Raw genomic sequence first — 20,020 nt, forward strand, 5'->3', positions numbered from 1 at the left:
CTCCTCCACACTCTTTCCCTGCCTTCCCCTTTTCTCTCCCCTCTCATCATTTACATTTACTAGGACATTCCTAGCCCACTTTCCTCCCAGGAGCTCAAGGTGGCCTTCATGGTTCTCTCTGCCACCAATTGTTATCTTCACAGCAACCCTGCAAAGTAGGCTAGCCTAAGGTCCACCAGGGAACTTCATGGCTGAGTGGGGATTCGAACGCTGCTCTCCCAGGTCCTCCTAGTCCAGCCCTCCAATAGGGCAGTAAGTATCAGAACTGCATGGCAGAAGTAGGAAGCTTCAGGCCTTTATTTTGTCTCTTGCAGTCTAGGCTAAAACATGTTTCTTCAGAACTAGATATGACTCAATGAGACTAATTCAAAAGTAGTTCCTCTTCTTCTTCTTCTTCTTCTTCTTCTTCTTCTTCTATTCATTTATTAAATTTATATACTGCCCTATATCTGGGGGTCTCAGAGCAGTTCACAGAATAAAATAAAGATATAAAACCACAAAATTAAATTAATTAATTAATAATAATAATAATAATAAACAACCCAACAGCCTCTCCCCCAGCCCAATAGGATTGAAGAGCAAGCTTAACACCAAAGAGCACACATTTAAGCTCCAATAAGGTTTCTGTCTCATACAACTCGGGTTTGTGTGAGAGAGAAAATTAAGAGATATACATAGCTGCATGTAAATAGTTATGAGAAACATTCTGTTTTCCAAGTTTTGTCACATAGCTTTAACAGTACGTAGATCTTGGAAATACGAAAAGGAGGCTGGTTATTATTTTGCCAGTCCTGTAAATACAGAGCAGTGGTTTCGGAAAGACCTTTTTCCATCCTCCCGCCTTCCCTTGATAGTTTAGACATAGCAGCATATTCCACAGTGCAAACTTCTAACCTATTTGAAAACGAGAGAGCTCCCAGCAATGCTTTGACAGGGGCAATGGAGCATTGAAGGCTCCCCCTGCCGCCAAGAAAGGTAAGCTGCTCAATAGAGCTACCAGCTTTTTACTTTCAGTGCTGTTGGTTATTTTGGACGGGGGGGGCTGGTGGTTTGCAGGTGTATTCTGCAATGTAGAATCACAGAATCGTAGAGTTGGAAGGGACCCTGAGGATCATCTAGTCCAACCCCCTGCAATGCAGGAATATGCAACTGTCCCATACGGGGATTGAACCTGCAACCTTGGCGCTATCAGCTCCACGCTCTAACCAGCTGAGCTATCCAGACGTGTCAGTGGGACGCAGGTGGCGCTGTGGTCTAAACCACTGAGCCTCTTGGGCTTGCTGATCAGAAGGTCAGTGGTTCGAATCCTCGTGACGGGGTGAGCTTCCGTTGCTCGGTCCCAGCTCCTGCCAACCTAGCAGTTCGAAGCACGCAAGTGCAAGTAGATAAATAGGTACCACTGTGGCGGGAAGGAAAATGGCGTTTCCGTGCGCTCTGGTTTCCGTCACGGTGTTCCATTGCTCAAGAAGCATGACCTGGAAAGCTGTCTGTGGACAAACGTCGGCTCCCTCAGTCTGAAAGTGAGATGAGCACCACAACCCCATAGTCGCCTTTGACTGGACTGAAGCTGTGTTTCCCAAACTTGGGTCTCCTGCTGTTGTTGGACTACAAAGCCCATCGTCCCTAGCTAGCGGGACCAGCAGTCAAGGATGATGGGAGTTGTAGTCCAACAGATTGAGAAGCATTGTCCTAAAGTCTGAGCATTTAAAATCAGAAAGGGAAGTGGTGAAGTCACACACAGTCCATTTTCTTACCCAGACAATGGAGCTTATGGTACGGGGTGGCAGGGATTAAGTATGTTGCAGTAACACATTAGTTCCTTAGTTTAAACTTTTTCGCTTTGAAAACTAAACAGGTCCCATCCTTGTCCCGCCGTCAGCTGCATCATAATGTGCAGGCAGAACAATGCATGTTCTAAAATGCATTTGGCCACTAGGGGGTGAATGTGCACTATTCTTTCTCTGCGGATAACAATTTTTAAAAAGATGCACTCCTTTGGGATTTAATTTTGGGTACTTGCTGGATGACGCCATTGAATAGGAGAGTTTTGAAGCCTTATCTCAGTTTAGAAAACATGTGGATGCTGTCACTAATTGTCCCTAAGTGTTTCGTTTTGAATTGGGAAGCCGCTGGTAATCTCTGTCTTTCTAAATATACAGATAAATAAGGCAGATGCAGTTATTTATTTATTAGCACTTTATTTGGAATGTAGGATGACACGAAGTGATTTTATCTTGTCAGCTGCTTTTTTTGTCCACGTAGCCCAGAAATGTGTGCTCTGGCGGGCAGCACCAACACAGGGTATGAGGCAGAGGCCTTTTGCATCATGAGCCTTTTAACTGGAAATGAAAAGAACAGCACCTTCAAAGCAAGTTCTCTGTCACTGAGCAGTGGAATGGTTTAAAAGAAAAGAAAAGAAAGAAAATCAGAGAAAAGAAAGAAAATCAGAGAAAAGAGGAAGAGTATGAATCTACCCCAGCCCAGAGAGAGGGAGATCTCCACTGGAGAAGCTCTTCTCTAACACATACACAAAAATAGGGTGGCCATATTTAAAAAAGTAAAAACCGGGAGCTTTTTCTAGACAAACCCCAAAATTGATGAGTTTTGGTTTTTTTAAAACAAAACACCAAAAATCCTAAGATGCAGGACAAAGCGCTGCCTTTCGGAAATCCCCCCCGGACATCAATTCCGCCTTTGAAAATCTGGTAATGTCCAGTGATGTATGGCAGCCAGACACAAAAAGGTCCAGAAGTTGTTGTGCTGTACACACTAACCTTTTGAATCACATTCGAGACACGTTCCTTCCCTCAAAGAATTCTGGGTGCTGTAGTTTCTCGAGAGTTGCTGGGAATTTAGCTCTGTGAGAGGTAAACTGCAGTGTCTACAATTCTTTGAGGTGTTTTGGATGTGCTTTAAAGGAATATTGAGTACACAGCCAGGGTAAGGCTGCAACAATACTATGCGCCGTTACTTGGAACAAGGTCCACTGAACTCGGTGGACTGTGCTTCTGAGTAAACATCATTGTTAGGACCAACACAAAGATCCTAATGGAGCCTAGCCTTCCAATGACCCCATAGGATCCTGTGTTGGATGTGCAAGCCGTTTTAGATGGGAGGTTTGAATTCAAAGTGATTTGGGTCCCATTGACTCTGAACTCAGCTACACAGCTGCAAATAAAACATTTTAAGTCTGCTGTAAAGTGCAATATACAAATGTGACACTAGATGGCAACAGTGAGCTACGGCAAATTCAACATATTTTTCAAAACTTTTTTTTAAAAAGCATTTTCACGGCCTTTTTTATATGTGTGTAGACCCCAAGTCAATGGGACAAAATTCAATTGAAATCCCTATGCTGTGGAATCAAAACCCCAATCTGATTGGCTAGATTAATCCAATAACCCGATCTCTGCCGCTCGAACCTTATAAATAACAGCAGCTGCAAAATGCTTTCCATCACGCCACCCTTCACTTCCTTGGTGGGCCTTATTTTGTATTTTTTTTGTTGTTGTTCTGTTCATCCCAAGTGAGAGGAAAACCCCATCCTGGATCAGGGAGGCAGGACTGTGTTGGCTAAAATCCAACGGCTGCATATGGTCTATGCTCCCAGTTTGTTTTGCTGCCGCACCAGACAGCTCTAGAGACCCGTAAGTTGAATTATGTGTCAGATGAGGAATGAGGGGGGAAAGCATGGAGTGATTTCCCTTTTCCCTGCAAGGCTGATTCCAAGGCGTTGGCTAGCTCTTTTCAGCTGACGTGAGCTGATGGGAGGATTTGAGAATCCGCCTTGCCGGCCGCAGGTGAGCAGAAGCCCCTCTTGGGCTTGTCGAGAGGCAGAGCAAGTCATGCGGCCGAGCCGGGCAGCCTAACAACCACGTCAGCAGAAAGGCGAACTTGGTAACAGGTTGATATTGCGGTTGCTAGAATCAAGGCTGCGAAAAGCCTGCCCAGAATCGAAAAGCCTGCCCCACACCGGGGAGGCTGCCAAAACAAACAGAGCCTTGTGCAACGTACAACAGAGTGCCCTTGCACTTGATCTCTTTCTTTTGCAGAACTCAGTCTTCCTAGAAACTCCCTCATGGACTAGATCTCCTTCACCCTGGGACACTCTCAAAAAACAAGTTTAGTTGAATGAGGAACTCTGCTTAGGGAATGAAGCATGCTTGTAATCTCTGTTAATCTTAAACTCTCTCTCTCTCTCTCTCTCTCTCTCTCTCTCTCTCTCTCTGTGTGTGTGTGTGTGTCTTGGGCTTTATGCACACATTTGCAGCGCATTTCAAGCATACAACCTGCTCCGAATCCTGGGAACTGTAGTTTGCCACGCACCAAGCTACAGTTCCCGGCACCTGTAACAAGCTATCATTCCCAAAATAATTTGGTGGTGTGTGTGTGTGACGTGTTTTAAAAGTGCTCTAAATCTGTGGTGTGTATGCAATCTTGTGGTGGTAAAATCAAAAGCTTAAACGAAAGTGAGATGGTTATAATTTCCGAACATTTTCCTGTTTTAATGGAGCTGGGTGGAGAAATCTCAAAATCTGATTAATAGAGCTATCATGCAATAAGTAAGAAGAGTGAAGATACTTTTATGCTCAGAATGGAACAGTAAAAGGGAAAAGGGAAAACAATACATAAGGTGTAACAATACATAACAATACATTGGGTAAAAAAATACATAAGATGTTGTTTTTCAGAGATTGTGGATTAGTCTATTTACTACATGAACTACCACATTAATGCAAGGACTCGTGGTGATGTACATAGTTCCCCCTCTTTCATTTTATCTTCAAAACATCCCTGTGAGGGAGATTAGGCTGAGAATATCCCAATGAGCTTTGCATCTGAGTGAGAATTTGAAATCTGGCCTCTCTGGTCCGAGTCTGACACTCTTAACGGTTAGGGTTGAACCGCAAAACTGATTCTCAAGTTCCCAAATTATTATATTATGTAAAATGCATTTTAATGGGGAGAACAGGTGAAGACAGCTGCCTAAGAGACTGGTAAGCTGTTGCTAGTCAGAGAAGGCACTACAGTGGTACCTCTGGTTACATACTTAATTCGTTCTGAAGGTCTGTTCTTAACCTGAAACTGTTCTTAACCAGAAGCATCACTTTAGCTAATGGGGCCTCCCGCTGCTGCTGCTGCGCCGCCGCGCAATTTCTGTTCTCATCCTGTTCTTAACCCGAGGTACTATTTCTGGGTTAGCGGAGTCTGTAACCTGAAGCGCGTGTAACCCGAGATACCACTGTACTGAACTAGATGAACTACTGACTAGTCTCAGTATAACTTAAGGCAGTTTCATATCTTCTTTGGCGATCACTCATAGCCAAGTAAGATTGTCTTCCATGAACACGGTTTTAACAGTGAGTCTGTAAGTGACTGTGGAGGCCAATTCTGGATCAACACATCCTTCCACAGTAGGGACATAGGTTTCTGGGCAGGAGTTGATCATGGTGAGGGTTTGGCAAGTGTGCCTTCCTCTTAGCACATTTCTCGCTTTCCTCCTGAGTTCGAGTGTCTTCAAAGTCCATGACACCTTTGGTAAAGGCTGTTCTCCAATTGGAGTGCTCACAGGCCAGTGTTTTTGAGTTGTCGGTGTTTATACTACATTTTTAAGATTTGCCTTGAGAGAGTCTTTAAAACTCTTTTGTTGACCACCAGCATTACGCTGTCCATTTTTAAGTTCAGAATAGAGTAGTTGGTTTGGAAGACGATAATCAGGCATCTGAACAACATGACTAGTCCAACGAAGTGGATGTTGAAGAATCATTGCTTTTACACTGGTGATCTTTGCTTCTTTCAGTACACTGGCATTAGTTGGCCTGTCTTCCCAAGTGCTGTGTAAACTTTTTCGGAGACACCGTTGATGGAATAGAATCTCATATCTATCTATCACTTATCATCTATCTATCTATCTATCTATCTATCTATCTATCTATCATCTAAAATAAATGCTAATCCATTTTGAGAGTTAGAAACTAGAAATCTTTCTCACATACAAAAGCCACAGTCCATCACACGGTTAAGCACAAGCCAGCCCATTAAGTTTGATGGGTTTAAGTGCTGGATCGTGGCCATGAGAGATTAACAAAAACAGCCTTGTCAGACTTTTATCGCCAGCTTACTCTGGGAGCGTTTCCAGCTTTTCATACGTCGACTTTTTCTCCCGAAGCTACATCTCCTTAAGAGCAATTTTATCTATAGTGGGCAAATTACTTAATTGCATGCTATTAAAATAAGAGATTCCAGTTCGAGTACAAAGCTCCAAGGTTCAAAGTTGTAGGTGGTTGGGTTTTTTGTGTGTGAAAGAAATTAGGTGAAAATCTTATCGACGATCTGTAGGACAGTTTGAAGTTTCGTTTCACTCTGCCGCATGAAAGCTCAACAGATTCTGTGTTGTGCAACAAAGAATCTAGGTTTCATATTTTCAGAACTACAAGTTACACTCGCTCTCTTAATACTGGCTGGGATCCAGCATTGCCCCCCTTGGATCCCCGCAATGCTATATCAAAAGCTGCTTTTAAAGTTTCCTCACCCAGATCATAGGCTTTGGGAAGGCAACACAAGGGCTATGGGGTGTGTGCAATGTTGTCAAGGGCTGCCAAAAAAAGGCCTCGAGGGCCGCATGTGGCCCTTGGGCCACGCATTAAACAACCCTGCTTTATAGCATGAAGCCATCCCTGAAATTTTGATTGCGGAAGTCCTGCTCAAACGTGCGTGTTTCCCCAATAGAATTAACAAGGATTCCTTAGTGCCAGGAGAGTCTGATCTCTGAAAGTTTTGGGAGGGGGCTGTTACTGATCTTACTGGGTCCCACCAGGAGGTTTGGCTGGCAGGAAGCTGTGCCACTCTGTGTGGGCACATTGCTTTGAACGTCTTGAGAGCGACTCAGTGCCACGTGAGATGATGGCGTTGCTCCCAAAACGTTCCAGGAAGTGCAACTGAGAGGCCTGTGAGAAGCACAGCATTTTTATTAAGTTAGAAAAGCAGGGAAGAAATGAGAAACCTTTGTCTACCTTGTAAGATTCATAAAAGTAAATCATCAGCTGCCTCCTTAAGATTTCAGAAATAAATTGCTCCTCACGCCCTCCTGTGGTCTTTCAGGAGAGTTTTGTTTTGTAGGGGTGCCAAGTAAAAAGCAGGACACCCCGAAAGTGTTGAGCAAAAGCTACGAGAATTTTGAGTTCTGCAGCTGTTTTTGGCATTTTTGTCACGATTTAACCCCCGTTGCCAGTTTTCCGGGACATTTGCCCGATTTCCGAGAAATACAGTGGTACCTCGGGTTAAGTACTTAATTCATTCCAGAGGTCCATACTTAACCTGGAACTGTTCTTAACCTGAAGCACCACTTTAGCTAATGGGGCCTCCTGCTGCTGCCGCGCCGCCGGAGCCCGATTTCTGTTCTCATCCTGAAGCAAAGTTCTTAACCTGAAGCACTATTTCTGGGTTAGCGGAGTCTGTAACCTGAAGTGTATGTAATCCGAGGTACCACTGTAATCCAGGATGCTATTTTGGGGGGAGAATTCCAGGTCATGTAGCAGTGGGAAGAATGGAGTTAGGATTTCTGATTTCCTGCTTGGATAACCACTTTGTTACATGCATAGCTCAATCCAGGTTGGAATAAAAAGTGTTTGGACCACACATTAATTAACCACAAAACTGTCCATATATCCTTATTATCATGCAATCATGGTGATTTGTGCTCATGATGGTATCAGGGTGGTTATACACAATCCCACTTTCAAGACTGCTTCCGCTCTCAAAAGTTTTGCGCCAGAGGTATCGTTGCCCATTCGTCCAGATCTGGTGCTTCTCCAGCTGATCATGAGAACTCTAAACCGGGGAAGACAAATGAATGAATGAAAGGAAAGCAAGAGTGATGGAGAGCTGGACTTTCCAGATTTCCCTTAAATCCAAGCTCAGCCATGAAGCTTATTGTATGGCTGTGGGTGGGTCAGCATCTCTTTTGGACCCAGAAGTTCTTGCGAAGATAATCCAGTATCTGCCAGCCTAAGTTTGGAGGATGGAACTCATGCAAATGTGATAAATAAGATCGCTCCCTTCGGTTAGCAGTTCTGGGGCTCGCTTTTCATCTGACCTGGGACAATACTGTCGGGGCACAGAATCTACTGCAGACCAGATGAAATAATGTAATCATTTAATAGCCCTTTTCCAGCCATGACCTTTGCTCAGTGAGGCAGTAAACACTGAAACAAAAACCACATTACCTACCTAACCAATTGTTTTAACCAGATATGTTAATGCATTGCCCTAAGTCTGTGTAGGACATACTTTGAGGTGATCAATGGGACACGGGTGGCACTGTTGTCTAAACCACCAAGCCCCTTGGGCTTGCCAATCGGAATGTCGGTGGTTCGAATCCCCATGTCGGGGTGAGCTCCCGTTGCTCTGCCCCAGCTTCTGCCAACCTAGCAATTCGAAAGCACGCCAGTGCAAGTAGATAAATAGGTACCACTGTGGCAGGAAGGTAAATGGCGTTTCCATGTGCTCTGTCTTCCCTTACAGTGTTCTGTTGTGCCAGGAGTGGTTTAGTCATGCTGACCACATGACCCGGAAAGTTATCTGTCAACAAACGCTGGCTCACTTGGCCTGAAAGCGAGATGAGCACCGCAGCCCCATAGTCACCTTTGACCGGAATTAACCGTCCAGGGGTCCTTTACCTTTACCTTTTTACCTTTAAGCAGATATGTTAATAGACTTCTGGGTTGGTGCCTCTGGCAGTGGCAGATTTCCTCCGATCGGGAGGAACCCACTCCGCGAAAAACAGGGTCTGAACCGCCACGGCGAGGCGGAGACCTATTAAAAACCACAGGCGGGAGAAGCCTGTGGACATGGGATTCGGCTGGCACCTTTGCGCCTCCCCTACTCATGGGGAAACCCTGTTTTGGGGATCCGGAGCGACGTGGGGTGAGTGGCGCGGTGCTTTGAATCGACTGCTTTTTTCATGGAGTGAAGCCGCATTGCTGTTGCCGGAGAGCGCTGACTTTTTCCTGTGGACAATTGGATTTCAAACAACTACTCGTAAGTAAATTGGAAAATTGGATTTTAAAATACTTTAATTCGGCACTGAAGCGGGAGGTCACAAACAGGAAGTCCGCCTTCCATTTTGTAAATAGACTGAAGCAAAGACGTTACAAGTAAAGGCTTTGAAAGCTTTTGGTAAAGGATTAAATTTCCACCAGTTTAAAGTTACAAAACCCCCTTGGGAAGCAGGAGAAGAGGGGGAAATTTTGGATCTAGTGAGCCTGCAGGAGAGAGTGAAAAAACCAGATTACCACTGCTCTGAACCTGGGAACGGGCTGCCAGATGACGTTTGAAGAGAGTGCTTTTGACAGAACGGATTTGACAGCAAGCTAAACAAGAGTAAGATACTGTTTCCATTGTCCCTTTCTGCGTTTAAAAGAAAAAAAGAGGAAAAGTAACTGAAACTATATCTTTAATGTTTGAAATCGCGCTTGAAAGAACTGATACAAGTGGAGACTGTTTCCCTCTAGAGGGAGCTTTTGAAACTGTAACAGGACTGTAACTGGGGAATCTCCAGCTGCAGAAAAGGAGTTTGGGAACCAGAGAGTGACCTTGGGCTATTTAAAAATGTTGATAGGAGAGGCCATTGTGACTGCTTTATGTAAGATAAGCTGTTCGCTGGGACAGCTTCATGAGAAGATGGATGATATGACTCTCAAAGTTGATAATTTGGAAGAGAAAGTGACCAACTTGAGTCAAAAAGCGAACACTAACACAGAAATAATTCAGGATTTGGTACAGGAACCCATTTTGGCAGGACAAATGGTGGAGGAGAAGGAGGAGAAGGAGAAGGAGAAGGAGAATACAGCTGTTGTTCAACATAAAATAATACAAGTGAGATCTGTGGATTTACAGAAGCAAATTGGAGATTATAAATTGAGGCCTTCTATGATTGAATCCAGGAAAAGCCAGACTCCGAGGAATGGATCCCGGTTTGGATTAAAGAAGGAAAGTTGGAAAGAGCCCTCTATGCAGGGATTAACTGACTTTTGGGACATGGACTCGGGCCTGGAGGAGATTGAAGTTTTGGGGGCCTTTGGAATTGGAGGAATTTTGAAATATACCCGGAAATACTCTATGGACTGTGGTTTTAATTATGGAAACTCAGCTGATTTGTTCAGAAGGAAGAAAAGGATTGACAGGTTGGAATTTCCCCGAGATTGGCTCTTTAGCATTAAAGAAAATGAAGAAGACCTGCAGAAGGGACTTGGAAAAGAGTTAAGAGCCTCGGACGTGAGATCACCAGGTTGATGGACTTTATGGAATTGACGGAAAGGACTGGCAGAATCCGAAACCTGGGAGAAGAGATGGTGGAAGAAGATTGGAAAATTTAAAGTTTTTATATAGACTTATGGTAAAATTAATGAGTGATAGAAAAATGGTGGAATGATTTTTTATTTTTTACTTTTTTATTTTTTATGGGTTTAATAGAAATGTTATAAGGAGTTAAGCATATATAAGTAATTTAGTTTTAATGGAAAATAAGGATAAAATAATACGTTATTTATAATATCACAGAAAATGGAGAAAGATGGAAAGGATTTGCTGAAACAATTAATAGAAGCGGAATACAAAAAAGGGAGGTGTGAGGAGGTCGAGGAAACAAGGGAACGAAAGATAGAGTATGGAAAAGAGAGGATGTATGTTTTTAAATTGTTTTTGTTTTGGGGAGTGGGGTTTGTTTAGTTTAGCTTAATGTGTTTAGTTTTTGAGTTTAGGTTGTGTTCTGTATTGTTTATATATTGTATTGTATTGTATGGTGTTTGTTTGTTTGTTTTCTTTTTGCTTTCCCCCCCTCTCTTTTTGTAATCTATAAAAGTAATAAATATTATTTTTTTAAAAAAAGATATGTTAATAAATTCCCCAAATGCACTGCACTAAATCTGTGTAGGCATATTTTTAGGTGATCAATGGGGCTTACCTTTAGAAAAGTGTGTAGTACAGTGTGCCCATTAATTCTGCAATTGATTGTAGTATATGAATTGGCCTGAAACCTTCTGTCTCATTCTTACAGAAAGGGAAGCTGTTTCTCATTCCTTTTACACCAAGCTGCACCCAGAGATTTGTGGTCTCCCATGCAGTCAAGCCGAGGAATCTTTAGACTTTGGACAATTTATCTGTGTTTCCTCTATTAAGTTTGTACTTTGTAATCAGTCTTGGGTCTCTGATGCCTTGCATCTGGGAAGGTAGCCTGGTGCCCTGGGGCGGCTGAACTAGATGTTCCTTTCAAAAAGCAAATTCAGGGACACATTGACAAACTGGCCTGAGCCCCACCCAGACCTCTTCCAGAGTCTTAGACGGTGGCACGAGGAAGCAATGAGCTACTAAATTCTTAGTGATATAAATATGAGCAGTCTGAATTGTACCAGCATGATCAAAGGACTAGCTCTCCAAACATTTGGTTGATAATCAATATTTTTAGGAAAGGAGGAATGCAGCAGCCTGCCTGCTGCTGATGTCGAGCCCCAATGTGTCGATTGGAAAGTGGCAGGACTGGGAATCTGGTGGAGCCAAGATGTTAAATACAGTCAGACCTTGGTTGTTCAATGCCTTGGCTCTCCGACATTTTGGCTTCCAAACGCCACAAACCCAGAAGTGAGTGTTCCGGTTTGCGAACGTTTTTTGGAAGCCAAATGTCTGATGCTGCTTCTGCGGCTTCTGATTGGCTGCAGGAAGCTCCTGCAGCCAATCGGAAGCTGCGACTTGGTTTTTGAACCATTCCAGAAGTTGAATGGTCTCCTGGAACAGATTAAGTTCGACAACCAAGGTACCACTGTACTAGAGTTTCTGAATCCAGATAGGTTTTTCAGACTGCCATATTCACCCCATTTACCTGAAAGCGAGCAGCATCAATTCAATAGAATTGACTTCTCAGTAGACAGGGTTAGGATTACCCTCAGCAGATTAATTTGTGGTAATCTATCCAATTCCTGGGGTAGCCAATCCTGACCTCAGTGGATTTGTGTCTGTCTGAATGAAGGAATATCTAGTCTACAAATCTGTAGCTGTCTTGTATCAGTTTAGCGACATCAATTTCCTTCCCAAAATTCCTGGTGTTCTCCCTTAGCTTTGTTTAGATTTGGCCTTTGTATATTTGGATAGTCCTACCTGGAAAATGGGCTTGGCGAGGTGGGAGATTTCATAGAATCATAGCGTTGGAAGGGACCCTGAGGATCATCAAGTCCACCCCCTGCAATGCAGGGATATGTAGCAGTGTAGGGATATGCAACTGTCCCATATGGGGCTAAAACCTGCAACCTTGGTGCTATCAGCACTACGCTCTAACCAACGGAGCTACACTGGAAGTTGTCATTTGGTGAGATTGCTGAAAATGTCGGTTGGGGGTCCCCAATCTCCCTCTCTGAACTACAATTCCCAGAGGTCTGATTGCTACGTCAGTCTGTATGTGGCACAACCTTTGCTAGGGACGCGGGTGGCGCTGTGGGCTAAACCACTGAGCCTCTTGGGCTTGCCGATCGGAAGGTCAGCGGTTCAAATCCCCACGACGGGGTGAGCTCCCATTGCTCTGTCCCAGTTCCTGCAAACCTAGCAGTTTGAAATCACACCAGTGGAAGTACATAAATAGGTACCGCTGTGGCAGGAAAGTGAACGGCGTTTCTGTGCGCTCTGGTTTCCGTCACAGTGTCCCATTGCGCCAGAAGCAGTTTAGTCATGCTGGCCACATGACCTGGAAAGCTTTCTGCAGACAAACGCCGGCTCCCTTGGCCTGAAAGGAAGATGAGCGCTGCAACCCCAGAGTCACCTTTGACTGGACTTAACCATCCAGGGGTCCTTTACCTTTTTTAAAAAAAAAACCTTTTACGACCTTTGATGTGATTAAACTGCTCCCTGGTTTTCTGTTAAGCTGACTTGGCTTCCATGCTAGTTGCATGTTACGCTCCTTGGGTATCGAGAATGAAATTACTGGCTCTACAAAGCTGCCCTTTGTTACTTTTATTTACTAAATCGTCCCCTTGCGGGTTTTCCCAGTTTCCTCCACACCATATTATTTCTTTCTGGTTTCATTAATACAAACACCTTTTAATGTGCTTTTAATTTCGTTCATTCACTCCGTGTCTCTTGCATTCCTTTGCCTTGACTGTCAGTGACTTATGCATGAAGAAGAGACTTGTTTTGCCGGGCACAAGAATAACTGTGGCTGACATTAGTGAGCATCAGGAATCAATATGGGAACACTTGATCAAATCTTGTGGAACAGGTCTGCGGAATTATAAGTCTATTTTGGAGGGACATGTTGAGGCATTCTACAGTTTTTCCCACAAAGTATCTCAACCCTTTGAACCATTTCATCCATTGTAGAGGAAATTATTAAATCCTGGTTCTAGGGGCATTTAAGACCTCAGGCTGGGCTCTCTCTCTCTTTCTGCCCCAATTATTCACACCTAGATACAATCTTAGACATTACACTCAGGGTACATCAGGATGACCTGCTTTTGGAACATTCATCCTGATTTGCTTGCAGGAAGATTAGACGACATTTGCTGTTTAATTGACATTCATTCTGATTTGTTTGTGGGGAGGTTCGATGGGTCTAAATCTTGTCTTAACACTTTTATTCTTTCTCTTCTGTAAAGCGGATGACAATGCCAATTCCATCTCATGTGAAAAGTGCTATATAAATGAAGGATTATCCTGTAACCTGCCACCTCCTCCTTTTCGTAACACCTTGACTTTGACACCACCCTTGCTTGACATTCTTTGCCGCAAAAAAAGAGAGAAAAAGTTATTAGTTTATTTAGAATTTTCCCTCCCAAGATTAGCTGGAAAATCAGAAGATAATGTAGCTGAGATGGAATTTTTAATTTCTGCTGAATAATCATTCAGCAAAAGGCACACCCTGGAACAAAGTTGCCATCAGAAAGACACACTCAGAGGAAGGGGACTTCCTAGCTTTTTCCTTCATTCCATCAAGTTTAAAGTGAGATTGCCCAGTAATGTAGAATAGGCTGAAAGACACTGTTTCACCAAAGATCACCCAGTGAGCTTTATGAAACCCTAGTAAGCAATAGCAATATCCCCCACTCCCAACCCACCCCAAAAAACCCTTTCAGAGAAACATTAAGACATCAAGCTTTAGTAACTATGAACCCTGAAATTTGGGATCACTTCCAAACTGGTGCTAAAGTTGTGTACTTGTTTTGTGCTGTGAACCCTGAATCTTGTACCTTCCCAGAACCTGAGTAATTGACACATCAAACCAGGATGAGATTTTTAGGTGTTAACTACAAACCCCAGTTTGATAAATCAATTCCTCAGTTTTGAGGGGCGGCACTACTAAATGTGGAGTTTGTGCTACAAATCAATACAAAATGAGTAAAAACTTTGGCACCAGTTTGGAGGGGAATCTCAAATTTCAGAGTTTACAGACCCTCCAATTGTCCCTATTTTCCAGGGACATCCCTGGAAGCCATCCCAGTTTCTTATTTGATCCTGGAATGTCCCACTTTTCCTTAGGATGTCCCTCTTGTTATTGGAGAAATGTTGGTGGCTATGGAGTTATCCAATCCCCAAGCTGTCTGAAGGCAATCCTGTATAGGGAAGTGTTTTGGTTTTTTAAATGTTCAATGTTTTTCTGTGTTTTTATAAATCCTGGAAGCTGCCCAGAGTGGCTGGGGCAACCCAATAATATTTGTGGGGTATAAATAGTAAAATTACCATTATGGAATGGAACGTCCCTATCTTCATCTGAAAAATGTTGGAGGGTATCAGTTCATGGTTAATAAAGCTGAAAGACCAGGGTTCAAATACCCGCCAAGCTCACTGGGATTTAAACCCTGATCTCTGAAAGTTTTGGGAGGGGGCTGTTACTGATCTTACTGGGTCCCACCAGGAAGTTTGGCTGGCAGGAAGCTGTGCCACTCTGTGTGGACACATTGCTTTGAATGTCTTGAGAGCGACTCAGTGCCACGTGAGATGATGGCGATGCTCCCAAAATGTTCCAGGAAGTGCAACTGAGAGGCCTGTGAGCAGCATAGCATTTTTGTTAAGTTAGAAAAGCGGGGAAGAAATGAGAAACCTTTGTCTACCTTGTAAGATACATAAAGGTAAATCGGCAGCTGCCTCCTTAAAATCTCAGAAAGAAATTACTCCCCACCCCCTCCTGTGGTCTTTCAGGAGAGTTTTGTTTTGTAGGGGTGCCAATTAAAAACCAGGGCACCCCGAAAGTTGTTGAGCTTTTTAAAGACGAACCTCAAAGTTGTTGAACTTTCTTCAGTAAAAGCTACAAGAATTTTTGAGCTCTGGAGCTGTTTTAGGCATTTTTGGCAAGATTTAACCCCCATTGCCAGTTTTCCAGGCCATTTGCCTGATGTTCAAAAAATAATCCAGGATGCCATTTTGGGGGGAGAATTCCAGGACATGTCCTGGACAATCAGGATGTATGGCAGCCCGAGACTGTAGCAGTGGGAAGGAATGGAATTAGGATTTCTGATCTGCTGCTCGGACAACCAATTTGCTACATGCATTGCTCAATCCAGGTTGGAATAAAAAGTGTTTGGACCACACGTTGATTAACCACAAAACTGTCCAGATACCCTTATTATTGTGCATTCATAATGATTTGTGCTCATGATGGTATCAGGGTGGTTTTAAGACCCCCAAATACAGTGGTACCTCGGGTTAAGTACTTAATTCCTTCCGGAGGTCCATTCTTAACCTGAAACTGTTCTTAACCTGAAGCACCACTTTAGCTAGTGGAGCCTCCTGCTGCCGCCGCACCGCCAGAGCACGATTTCTGTTCTCATCCTGAAGCAAAGTTCTTAACCTGAAGCACTATTTCTGGGTTATCGGAGTCTGTAACCTGAAGCGTACGGTATGTAACCTGAAGCGTATGTAACCCGAGGTACCACTGTAGTTGAGTTTTGTTTTATAACAAAAAACCAAAAAAACCCACAATTTTTCGATTGACTTACCAAAGATCTAGGACAAAGTGCCACATTCCACCTTTGAAATCCTGGTGACGTCCGGGAAATCCAGGAAATTCTGGACATAGAGCAGCCCATTGAATGAATGGCCAAAACAGACCGTTTCAGAGCAGTCTCTGTCCAAAGCTCTACAATGCCTGGGCCCAGCCCGGGACCAAACGTAAAGCAAACAACAGGTTATCATGACAAACAGGGCGGCTTTGATTAGCTGTCACACAGTCTTTTTAACAACACCCTGTAAAGCAAAGGGAAAGGGGGTGGGGGTAGGGCAAGCGCTCCAGCAAGACAAAAGGTATCTGGATTCCGGTAATTTGGTGTCTGTGCTTTACCAAAAAACAAAACACTGGGGTGGTATTTACTAAGCTTTGCAATTCCAGAGAATTGTGCAATTACGCAACAACCAAAGGAGGAAATGAATCCAGGGTAACTAAGCCTCGGAGGAGACATGTGAGACTCCACAAGCAAGTCTTCCTTTTCACCATGCGCCATTATAATGGAAGAAAGGCTGGATACGCAAGAGTGGATAAATAAATAACCATGATTTATGTCTTTATAATTACCCAGAGGCATACGTCACCCTTCCCCCCACTTTTGTACTCTCGGTTATCTTCCTTCTCTCCAAAATAAGGTGTGACAACTGCTGGTGTAACCCACAGATAGATGGTCATGTCCATACCATGCCTTTCAAGCACGTCTTTCCCCCCAAAGAATCCTGGGAATGGAACTCTAAGGATGCTGGGAAGTCTAGCTCTGTGAGGTGTGAACTACAGTTCCCAGGACTCTTTGGGGGGAAAGCCTCGTGCTTGAAAGGCATGGCGCGGATGTGACCGAACATGAAGGATGCTCTCGGTTTCCTAACTCCTTGGATATCATTTTTGCAGCCCCTACATATTTTGGGAACAGCAGTCCTTGGGATGTAGTGAAAAATATTATGATTATCATGGCTAAGGTAAAGGTAAAGGGACCCCTGACCATTTGGTCCAGTCGTGACCGACTCTGGGGTTGCGGCGCTCATCTCGCTTTATTGGCCGAGGGAGCCAGCGTACAGCTTCCGGGTTACGTGGCCAGCATGACTAAGCCGCTTCTGGCGAACCAGAGCAGCGCACGGAAACACCGTTTACCTTCCCGCCGGAGTGGTACCTATTTATCTACTTGCACTTTGACGTGCTTTGACGTGCACTTTGAACTGCTAGGTTGGTAGGAGCAGGGACCGAACAATGGGAGCTCACCCCCGTCGCGGGGATTCAAACCGCCGACCTTCTGATAGGCAAGTCCTAGGCTCTGTGGTTTAACCCACAGCGCCACCTGCGTCCCTTGATTATCATGGATACTGTACAGCTAATTTACAACATGAATGAAAATATGTACAACATTGTACATATTGTGCACACATTGTATATGTTGAGATCCGTGGGTATACAGTATACAAATGTAATAAATAATAATGGCTCTTTGTTGTTATTGCTGATCTTACGTTCTCAAAATGTTCTCAAATGAAGGATCCAGTCTGTGCATCAGCACCCAGTTATGTACAAAATAAGGAATTGCAAGGAGACCATCTTCCTTACAGCAATAGACCAGTCCACCCGGCCAGAGAAGAATGGCAGATCAAGTTGATGGATTATGTTGAAATGGCTAAAATGACTGGAAGAATCAGAAACCAGGAAGACTAAAATTTTAATAAGGAACGGGGAAAATTTATAATTTATCTTTAAAACCATTGTAAACAGTTAAAATTGTTAGCAGGATTGGAATAACACTTGTAGTCTAATAGTGAATTTTGGATATAATGGAGATGTAAAAGATCTGGATTATTATAAAAGATGCAGGAGGAAATGACTAACAATAGAACCCGCAAAGGGGAGGAGGGAAGTCCAGGAGATTATTTGGAATCTTATTTTTATGATAGATATTGGTTTTGTGATTGTAAAACTTTAATCTGAAAGACCAAATAAATAAATTTATATATATATTCAAAAATGAACTTAAAAACAAAAACCAGTAATGCAAGTAACAGTTGCAATGTAGTACTTTGTTCCTTCATTGTCACAGAAACTTAGAAGTGTGGGATGATCATAAAGTGCAGCAATTATTAACAGAGGCCACTGTTTCTGAAAAAAATACTGTTTGAAATGTGGTCTTTTCTGTGCATGGAGAGCAACTGGAGGCTTGATTTGTCTCCTGCAAGAGCTTGGAGCATCCTAGAACTCTTCTATGCACTTCCTTCGCAGGCTATTAAGTCCTGTAGGCGACACTGTTTTCTGGCCTCAATAGGAAGACCAGTGGGTCGGAAGCTGGGCAACAGCACCAGCTCTACCATCATCCAGAGTGAGGCAGCCACTTCAGATAGTGGATTTTGACAGGGATGGCAGCCCAGTGTCAGAGGACAGATCAACGTGCCCCGCTTGCCACACCACTCCAGAGCTAGCCTGCTGTCTTCGGTTGGGGTGGCGGACACTGGTGGAATCTACACACATATAAAAAAACGCTTAAAAAATACTTTTTTAAAAAAAAGTTTTGAAAAATGCATGGAATTTTGCATAGCTCGCCACCGCCATCTAGTGTCACATTTGTATATTGCACTTTACAACGCATTTAAAGCATTTTTTTTTGCAGCTGTGTAGATGAGCCCACTGCCCCATCTCCAGCGTTGAAATAAGATCCAACTCTTGATCCGGTCAGCTTACAGAAGGAGGGTGGGCACCAACTTTTGCCTCAGGCAGCAAAATATACTGAGTGGGTGAATTATGCTGGATTGGCCTTCACCTTTCCTGAGATTCACAGATGGGGAGAGGGCAGAGGAAGGAGAAAGCCAGCCCTGCATATTTCTTCCTCTCTGCCACCATTGCATGCACAAACATGGAGCTACCCACGCTATCCATGTATTCCCGCCCTAAAGACATAGAATTATAGAATTGTCTAGTAAGAAGGGACCACAAGAGCCATCTAGTTCAACCCCCTGTAATGCAATAATCTCTTGTCCGATGTGGGATTCGAACCCACGACCCTCAGATTAAGAGTCTCATGCTTTACCAACTGAGCCGTCCCAGCAGACATATAGAGATCAGGGGTGTTGTCATATGTGGTCTATGCATGTAATGGCTCCATGCCCTCTACAGAAAACTGCCCATGACACATCAACCTGGAAAAAACAAATTAACTTAGTATGTATCAAAAAAAGGAATTGTGCCTCAGAGGCAGGGCTAGAAAATTAAATGTGGAATTTAAAATAATAGGTTCCCACTAAGCAGGTTTAAAAAACAAAACAAAACCCAAAATGATCTTAAACTTCTTTGTTTGGGATCAAACCACCAAATGCGTAGTAGTTTAAAAGCCACATATATGGTGTGTTTTTTCTAAACACACCTTCCTTTGTGGGAAAAAGTGATTATAAGTCTCAGTTTCTTTCCCCACAGACCACATGATCCGAGCTACTTGCGAAATGTTGGAAAACGAGTTTGAGATGGACTAAGTGCCAACTACCGACTGTTTCCTCCTTCTCCTCTGTGTACTAGCTACAAGGACAAAACAGCGTAACAAGGAAGTTTGTGTTCCTTGGGAGGTGGATTTGACCGAAAGGAGAGAGAGTTAAAAGCAGCGTCTCCTGTTAAATAAAATCCGCTTTAGAAAACCTCCCGTTCCTTTTGCAAATCCCAACCACAAAGGCAATGGCATTGAGCACAAAAAAGGATCCTCAGAGATGTAAACAGAGAAGCTGGGTCGAGAGCACGTTGGGTTAAAACTCCCACCAATCTTTTCAAAATAAATTAACTGTTCAGTGTGGCTTAGATGCTGGTCATTGATCTTCCCACATTCGTGTGTAATCCTTTTAACCGATGCTCCCACCAGTCCCAGCCAGCATGCCCAATGGCAAAGTAGGATGGGATTTGGAGTCTGATGACAGCTGAGAACACCATGTTGGATGTTGCAAATGTATAGACCAGGTTCCTTGCGCCCCATCAGAATCTCCTCTGTCCCCTGTGCCAGGAGACAAGGAGGGACTTAAAGCAACAGGAGCTGCGGGAGTTGCAGCA

The 20,020-nt window shown here is 43.6% G+C and overlaps 1 long non-coding RNA gene across 1 annotated transcript; it reads left to right on the forward strand.

Annotated features, from left to right (window-relative positions):
• Nucleotides 1-279: 279 nt before the first annotated feature.
• Nucleotides 280-19,769, forward strand: LOC308484977. The gene is made up of 2 exons (XR_013990256.1): nt 280-975; nt 17,486-19,769. It is a non-coding gene; the product is annotated as an uncharacterized lncRNA (long non-coding RNA).
• Nucleotides 19,770-20,020: the final 251 nt, after the last annotated feature.

This window comes from Podarcis pityusensis, assembly GCF_964106645.2.
Source record: "Podarcis pityusensis genome assembly, chromosome: 9".
Lineage (NCBI taxonomy): Eukaryota > Metazoa > Chordata > Lepidosauria > Squamata > Lacertidae > Podarcis > Podarcis pityusensis.